The 8,710-nt window shown below is 52.2% G+C and overlaps 1 pseudogene; it reads right to left on the bottom strand.

Moving 5' to 3' along the window:
* Window positions 1-1,136: 1,136 nt before the first annotated feature.
* Window positions 1,137-7,896, bottom strand: LOC108298992 (annotated as a pseudogene).
* Window positions 7,897-8,710: the final 814 nt, after the last annotated feature.

The raw sequence follows: 8,710 nt of genomic DNA, 5'->3' as shown, positions 1-8,710 counted from the left end.
GCTGGCAGCCCTGGCAGGAGCTATTTTGCATAAAGTGAAAAGCCCTGAAGATCATGTACTCGGGGTTATGTACAGGGGCTGGGAGGAGGAAGACTGTCCCTGCGTCCCCCCCGCCAAGCTGTCTCCCGGCACCAGGAGGGAGCTGCGGGGGCAGTGGGTATGTATAAGAGGAGCAGGCCTCATTATGCCCCAATTGGAAAGGATGAAATGGCTTTACCCGGGAGGAGATAACCATCCTGCTCTCCATTGCGAACCCACATGCTGTCCATGTCCTGAGGGGGTCCTGTGAGTCCTGAATCTTCTCCAGGGTCCCACACCTGCCTGTGGCAGCTGTGGAGGGACCCGGGGGCTGGTGACAGGGCTGGGGAGCCCCCCTCCAGCCAGGCTGTCCAGGCCTGGACTCTGGGGCGGAGGCACGGACGGGGCAGCCTGGGCGGCGTCAAAGTCCAAGCCGGGTGAGGTGGGTCAGGACCCTCGTGGGGCTGGGAGTCAGGGCAGGGGTAGCAGAGGTGCCAGTGGGGGGCAGTTAGAGGAGAGGAGCCTCAGCCTCGGGGCGGCTCCGTGGGAGTGGCCTGTATGATCTTCTGGGCACCGTGGAGACCTTCAACTGCAGGTAGAACGGATGCAGGTGGCGGTTGCCGGGCCACTGGGAACCGCTGCCTGGGTCCCAGAGGCTGGTGCTGGGGCAGGTGTGGCCTGAAGCTGCTGGGCAGCATGGGCAGGGTGTTCTGCACACAAACCCTGGAGGGTAAGACGTGTGCATAGCAGGCGGGAGGGCGGCTGTGGCCTGGAGGGCGGGAAGAAGCTGTGGTCCTGGAAGAGCTGCATGACCAGGGCCCGGCTCTGGTCCAGGGCACCGCAGTGAGGAGGATGGCGCCTTCTCCGACTCCAGCTCTCCAGCCAGTCCTTGGCGTCTGTACCTGTATGGGCAAAGGGGAAGCTGCCCCCTTGCACTTGGCACTCTTGGGGGTGTTGGGCTCCGGGCTGCAGCTGGAGCACCTTCTCATCTGCACTGGGGCGAGGTGAGGTCCTCAGGTGCAGGATCCTAATCTGCGGGGTTCCCTCTGCCCCTCCTACCGAAGCTCATTTTCGCTGGTGTGGGCCCCGCTCCCCAGGTGGCTCAGCCCAGCTGCTGCCTAAGAAGGCGCTAGTGCCCCGCTTTCTCTCCTGTTGGGAGGGGCTGTGAGGACTGAGGGGCCTAGTGGCTCCAGGCCACCCACACTTTCAGGTCTCTTGCACCAGCAGGTGGCAGGATCCATGGCGAGGAACCAGGTTGCCTTGGAAGGTGTCGTTGGGCCCTGGCCCCCGCCCCAAGGGGTGAGGTCGAGGGGGCCCGCTGTGCTGCCATGACCAGACTTCTGGGCCTTGAAGATTCCTGGGCCCAGTGAGAAGAAGGTGGCTGCCAAGGTTGAGGAGGAAGCAGGCAGAGGGTAGAGGAGGAAGACAGGGTGTGACCATAGCCTTTGCCAAATGCTGCAGGTAGATCTGGGGGCCCTGGGAGCTCAGGGTCCAGCAAGTGCTGGCAGGAGGTAAAGGAGGAAAGGATGACAGGTGAAAACACCTTCCGACCAAAGCTCTTGTTCCCCTCTGAGTCCTCCTCAAAGCTGTCCCCACTCTCACTGTTGGTCACCTGCTCCATGCACTGTAGATCAGTGTCAGCGGTGCCCAGTCAGCAGTGACATCATCATCCCCTTCCTCATCACGGGTGACCATGTGGTCCTCATCCTGGCTGTGTCCTCACTGGCCACATGCTGCCAACGAGAAGCTTAGGTGGGCAGCAGTGGGGCTGCCTGCTGGCAACCAAGGTACCTCCCTCACAAGGGGCTGCAAAGGGACCTGGAGCTCCATACTGGGTAGAAGGCTTTGGGCCAGAGTAGGATGCAGCACCAGACACCACCTGCATCCGTTCCTGATGGTCCATTTCCCCCTCATCTAGGCTGTGTACCCCACTGTGGGAGAAGGCTTGGGGCTAGGCTGAGCCAGCTTCCCTGACAGTGTGCAGCCATTCTTTCCCACAGAAGCTGCTCCTTGGTATCTGAGCTCAGGAGTGTCTGGGCTGCAACTGACAGGAGCTCAGAGGACACCCCAGGGGCAGTGGCAGTGCCCATCTCTGACAAGCTCCACTCCCATGAGCCCTTGTGCCCTCCTGCTGGCCCCAGGCTCGTGGGTTTGGCCTCCAAGCTGGACTTCTTTTGGTCCATGTTGCAAGTGGGCCACCTTCACCTGGGAGTCAGGTTATGGTACTTCTGCTTCTCATTGGGCACCAAAGTGTCCACCATTCGCCCAGGATCTGGCTGACAGTCTGGTTGTCCTGGTTGGGGTGATGTTGGTGGGCCCTGCCAGGGCCTGGTGCTGCTGGCTGAAGATCATGACTGCCACTTATGGGTCCCTGGATGTAGTCCTTGTCCCATTTGTTAGGGCTGCATCTGTCCTTCTCAGAAGATGAGTCCTGTTCCTTGGGCAGGGTACTGTGGGACTGGGTCTGACATTTCCTGGGCTGTAGAGGCAACCAGGTGTCAGGAGACATGACGGAGAGGAAGGCATCATCATCATCCTTTTCTATCTCACTGTCCAGCTGGGGATCCCCTGAGGGTCCTGGGCCTCCTCCTCTGTGGTGGGAGGCAAGCCCTTAGCAGGTTCTACCACCCCCAAAGTATTTGGGGGTCTGGGCCCTAAGCGTTCAGAGAAGGTGGCTCCAGGGGGCTTCCCAGCGTCAGCACTCTCTGTCCCACCTGGTGGGACTATGATTTCCTTTTCTCATAGTGTCCTCTTCTGGCTGTGGTATCATAATGATACTAATACAATATGCATCTGAATGTCTTCTTCAAATGCATTTGGAACTGTACCCTCCTGGCTGGGCACGGTGGCTCATGCCTGGAATCCCAGCACTTCAGGAAGTTGAGGGGGGAGGATCACCTGAGGTCCAGTTTTGAAGGCCAGCCTGGCCAACATGGCAGAAACCCATCTCTACTAAAAATACAAAAATTAGCCAGGCATAGTGGTGCGTGCCTGCAATCCCAGCTACTTGGGAGGCCGAGGCAGGAGAATCACTTGAAGAAAAAAAGGGTGTGCTCTCCTCTTCAATTATTTGGAAGAGTTTGGAAAGTACTTCTTTACTATTTTCATTTCATTTATTTATTTATTTAAGATAAGATATTGTTCTGTCACCCAGGCTAGAGTGAAGTGACATGATCTCAGCTCATTGCAACCTCCACCACCCAGGCTCAAGTGATCCTCTCACCTCAGCTTTTTAGTTACCTGGGACCACAGACATGCACCACCATGCCTGGATATTTTTTTTTGTACTTTCGTAGAGATGGGATCTCACTGTTTGCCCAGGCTAGTCTCGAACTCCTGAACTCAAGTGATCTGCCTTCCTCAGTCTCCCAAGCTTCTGGGCTTACAGGCACAAGTCCCTGTACCTGGCCTATTATTTCCATTTTAAATGTTTTGTAGCCTTCCCAAGTGAAGTCACCTAGTACTGCCTGTTATTAGTTAGCATTTTTTTGTTACTGATTAAATCCCCTTACCTATTAATAAGTAGTCTTTACAGATTTTCGTTTCTTCCTGATCCAATCTTTGTAGATTGCGTGGTTATAGGAATTTATTAACCAAGGTTATCCAATATTTTTTTTAGGTTATCAAGTTTTGTTGGCTTAATAAGTTTTCATAGTAGTCTCAGCGTCATTTGTATTTCTTTGGTATCAGTGATAATGTGTCCTCTTTTATTTCTGATTTATTTGATTGAGTTTTCTCTTTTTTTCTTAGTTTCTCTAAAGGTTGTTCCTTTATCTTTTTTAAAAACTGACTTATTTCATTAATTTTTGTCTATTGTTTCTCTAGTCTATATCTTATTTTTTTCTTCTATAATTTTTACTATATTCTTGCTTTTACTGACTGCATGCTTGGTTTTTCCTTTTCTCTTTCCTTGAGATATGATTATATTATTTGATCTATCTTTTCATTTAATATAGGTTTTTATTGCAATAAAATTCACTCTTAAACTGCTTTTGCTGTATTCCATAACTATTGATATGTTTTTTATCTTCACTTGTGTCAAAATATGTATATTTTTAAATTTTAAATTTTAATTTCTTAGGGTACATAACAGGTACACTTACTTATGGGGTACATTAGATATTTTGATACAGGCGTACAATGTGTAATATCACATCATGGTAAATGGGGTATGTATCACTTCAAGCATTTTGTCCTTTGTGTTACAAGAAATCCAGTCATACTCAGTTATTTTTAAAAGTACAATTAAATTGTTATTGTGCTATCAAATACTGGGTCTTATTTATTCTTTCTAACTGTATTCGTGTATCTATTAACTATCCTCACTTCCCCCGACTCCTACTACCCTTCCAAGCCTCTGGTAATCATTATATCATCATTTCATTCTCTATCTCCATGAGCTCACTTGGTTTTTTTCTTTTGATTTGTTTGAGATGAAGTCTCACTCTGTCACCCAGGCTTGAGGGTGCAATGCCGGGATCTCAGTTCACAGCAAACTCTGCCTCCTGGTTCAAGCAATCCTCCTGCCTTGGCCTCCCAAAGGACTGAGATTGCAGGCATGGGCCACCTCACCTGGCCTCATAAGTTTAAAATTTCATCTTCTGAATACTCATGGCTGGGCATGAGGGTGGGCACCCGTAGTCCTGGCTGCTAAGGAGGCTGAGGTGGGAGGCTCACCTGAGTCCAGAAATTCAAGGCTTCAGTGACCTATAGTTGTGCCAATACACTCCAGCCTGGGGAACAGAGCAAGACCCTATCTCGAGTAAATTAGTATCATTTTATTTATATCAAGTATAATACAGTCTTTTCTTTTCTTTTTTTTCGAGGTGGAGTTTCATTCTGTCACCCAGGCTGGAGTGCAGTAGTGTAATCTTTTGGGGTAAGTCTTTGGAAACAAATTCTCTTAAATTTTCTTCTTTTGAGAATGTCTTCATTTCCCTTTAATTCCTGAAGGATGTTTTCACTGCATATAAGATTCTGGGCAGGTTGCAGTGAGCCAAAATTGCACTACTGCACTCCAGCCTGGTGGCAGAGCAAGACTCTGTCTCAAAAAAACAAAACAAAAAAAAGATTCCAGGCTGATGGTCCCTTTGCTTCAGCACTTGAAAAATATGGGGTGCCACTTCATTTTGGCTCCATCACCCCCGAAGGGAAATCTGCAGTAATGCAAATGGTTTTCCCCTATGGAGTATTGGTATTGGTATTGCTTTCTCTGGTTGTTTTGCTTTGTCCTTAGTTTTTAGAAATTTAATTGTGATGTCCCTTGGCATGATTGCTTTGGGTTTTCCTTATTTGAGATTCATTTTGAACCTGCAGTTTTGTGTCTCTTACCAAATTTGAGGAGTTTTAGCCTTTGTTGAATACTTTATCAGCCTTGCATGCTTTCTCCTCTCCTTCTTAACCACCAGTGACACAAATGTTAGGTCTTTTGTTGCAGTCCCACATGTACATGAGACTCTGTCCTTTTTTTCTTTTTCAGTCTATCTTCTCTGTTGTTCAGACTGGGTACTTTCTGTTGTTCTGTCTTCCAGTTCCCTGGTTCTTTCCTCCGTCCCCTTCATCCTGCTCTTGAGCTCATCCTCTGAGTCTGTACTTCAGTTATTGCATTTTTTACTTCTAAGATTTCCATTCCAATTTATTTATATCTTCAATTTCTTTCCTAAGACTTTCTCTCTTTTTTTTGCCGAAGCTTTTTTATTTTTTCATTTGTTTCAAGCACATTGGTTGTTTGCTGAAGCATCTTTATGGTGGCTGCTTTACAATCTTTGTGAGCTAATTCTAACATCTCTGCCATCTACTGTTGGCATTGACTGATTGTACCTTTTCACTTAAGTTGGATTCAACAGTTTCAGTCCATTTTATCATATTAAGAACCATCTTCCTGGTAATGAGTGGTTCTATTGAAACCTGGACATCTTTGTGTTATGAGACTCTGGATGTTATTTAATTTTTCTGTTTTTCAAACAGCTTTATTGAGGTATAACTGATACCCAAGAAACTCCATATTTAACGTGGGCAGTTTGATGAGTTTTGACATATGTCTATATAGACCCATGAAACCATCACCACAAGCAAGGTAATAAACACACCCATCACTTCCCAAAGTCTTCTCTACTTTTTTTTTTTCCTTTTTGAGACAGGATCTTGCTCTGCCACCCTGGCTGGAGTGCAGTGGCACAATCTCAGTTCACTGCAACCTCCACCTCCCAGGTTCAAGCAGTTCTCCCACCTCAACCTCCCAAGTAGCTGGGATTACAGGCACCCACCACCATGCCTGGCCAATTTTTGTATTTTTGGTAGAGACAGGGTTTTGCGATGTTGGCCAGGCTGGTCTGGAACTCCTGGCCTCAAGTGATCCACCTGCCTTGCCCTCCCAAAGTGCTAGGATTACAGGCGAGAGCCACCGTGCCCAGCCTCAAAGTCTTCTGTTGTTGCTTTTGTAAACACTGTGGTGTTGTGCTGTTGTTACTGTTTTTTGACACTGCTCTGGCCTCTTGTTACTGCAAGGTAAGGTCCAGGTTCCCCACTCAGTCTCCATTTAGACCCAAGGGACCTCTTTTTCTTTTTACTGGGCAGGGTCTGGCTCCCCTTGTGGTTTCTACTGACACCCCATTGGGGTGGCCTCATTACCACTCTGTGGTAGTGAAGATCCAGGCTCCTCCACTTTGCCTCCTCTGACACTCCCCAGCAGGAAGCGGGAGGGCTCTGCATTACTGGCAGGTGGAGTGGAAGCTCAGGCTGTCCCAGAATGGGATATGGGTCAGGGGTGGGTGTGGCTGTCTCAGCTCTCTCCCTGGCTTCTCTGACACTGCAGGGAGAGATGTTGGGAATCTTTGTTACAGGTTCCTCTCAGTCCACTGACAGAGAGGCCTGCTCTTTTCTTTCCTTTTTTGAGACAGACTTGCTCTGTCGCCCAGGCTGGAATGCAGTGCTGTGATCTTGGCTCACTGCAACCTCCTCCTCTCAGGTTCAAGCAATTCTCCTGCCTCAGCCCCTCCAGTAGCTGGCATTACAGTTGGTCATCACTATGTCCGGCTGATTTTTGCATTTTTAGTAGAGATGAGGTTTCAGAATGATAGCCAGGTGGCTGGAATTCCCCCGCCTCGCCCCCAGATCCCTGGGAGAGGTCAGCATGATCCCTCCCGGTGGGTGTCACAGAGACAGATGCAATGCAGGTCCCTCTCCTTGGGAAGAGGTGGGCTGGGTACAGTCTGCAGGGCCCCTCCAGGCACTGACCTAGGATGGAGTTGAGGTGCGACAGCGGTGGACCCCAGGGCCCCTGCCTGCCTCCTGGGGAGCCTGGTGACCCAGGCAGCCGTGGTGAGTCCAAGGTGTCTGGGCCCTAGTGGGGCCCCCGGGCTCCCACAGGATGGATGCAGACAGTGAGGCCGGGGAGGCCCTGCTGTCCTCGGACTGTCCCTCCAGCCCCCAGGTTTCCGTGGTTCTAAGGGCCCCCCTTGCAGAGGGACCAGGGAGCCCAACCTGGATGCTGAGGCGCCGCGCTTGAGGGACCCCAGAGCTCCGGCCAGGCCGCTTCCTTTGCGGATCATGAAGCTGAGGTCCAGAGGAGGGCAGGGGCAGGTCCCGGGTGCTCCCCAGGCAAAGGGAACCGATCTCGGGGCTGGGGTCACAGGGCTCCACTCCTGCGACCTCTAGGGCCCTAGAGCCGAGCATGAGGGACTGGGGCCTTTCGTCCATCCTGGGGCTGAGCAGAGGCTCGGCCTGTGACACAGCGAAGCTGCTTCTGTCCCGTCCCGGCCGGGGCCCCTTTAAGAGGGGGTGGTGCCTCAGCCTGTCGCTCAGGACGCTGCCGGCGTGCGCGCCCCTACGGAAGCCGAGACGGCGCTTCCCGTGAGGGCCCCCCGGCAGAAGCCGCATCGTTGGAAGGAGGAGAAGCGGCGGCGGTGTGGTCCAAGCCAGTGGAAGCAGCGGCCAGAGGCGGCAGCGTAGTCCCAGCGAGCAGAATCAAGAGTCGGCGTCCCAGCGAGCATAAGCGGTGGCAGTGTGGTCTGAGTGAGCTGAAGCAGCGGTGAGAGGCGGCAGCATAGTCCCAGCGAGCAGAAGCTTGCTAGGAGTGGTCCTCCTAGCAAGCAGAAGCCGCCGCGTGGTCGGGGCCAGCAGAAATGGCGGCGCCCAGAAGGAGCGGCATGGTCGGGGCCAGCAGAAATAGCGGCGTCCAGAAGCAGCGGCGTGGTCGGGGCCTGCAGAAGGGTGTGTCAAGAAGCGGCGGCGCAGTCCCAGAGAGCAGGTGCCGGGCGAGTAGAAGCAGGTGCCGGGCGAGTAGAAGCAGCCGTGAGCTGAAGTGGCGGCAGGATACCAGCTAGCGGTCTCAGCAAGCAGGGGCCAGCTTTAGAGAAGCAGTGGTGGCTTCCATCTGATGGCGGAGAAGGCAGGTCTCCACGGTAAGTGGCAGGGCATGGACCCCACCGGGAACCCTCCGGGCCTCCCTGCTCGTTCCCGGCCTCTTGCTGCTGCTGCCTTTGGGCCCTGACTCCTTTGTGGGCATCTGGGCCCCAGTAGTCTGGGTGGCAGCAGTTGTGGGGTCCTGGCCGCCCCAGCGTCCACACCTTGCCTGGGAATGGTGTCCAACCTGCGTCCAGCATAGGAGCGCCTGGCCCAGAGGCCGCAGTGAAGGGCCGGACCTGGGACCCTCCAAGCCCCACGGGCCTCCGAGCTGTCTAGGGTTATTCTG

The sequence above is a fragment of the Cebus imitator genome, unplaced genomic scaffold (assembly GCF_001604975.1).
Source record: "Cebus imitator isolate Cc_AM_T3 unplaced genomic scaffold, Cebus_imitator-1.0 Scaffold1363, whole genome shotgun sequence".
Taxonomy (NCBI): domain Eukaryota; kingdom Metazoa; phylum Chordata; class Mammalia; order Primates; family Cebidae; genus Cebus; species Cebus imitator.
Note: the sequence above shows the minus strand (reverse complement) of the source record. Positions and strands in the feature narration are given on the sequence as shown.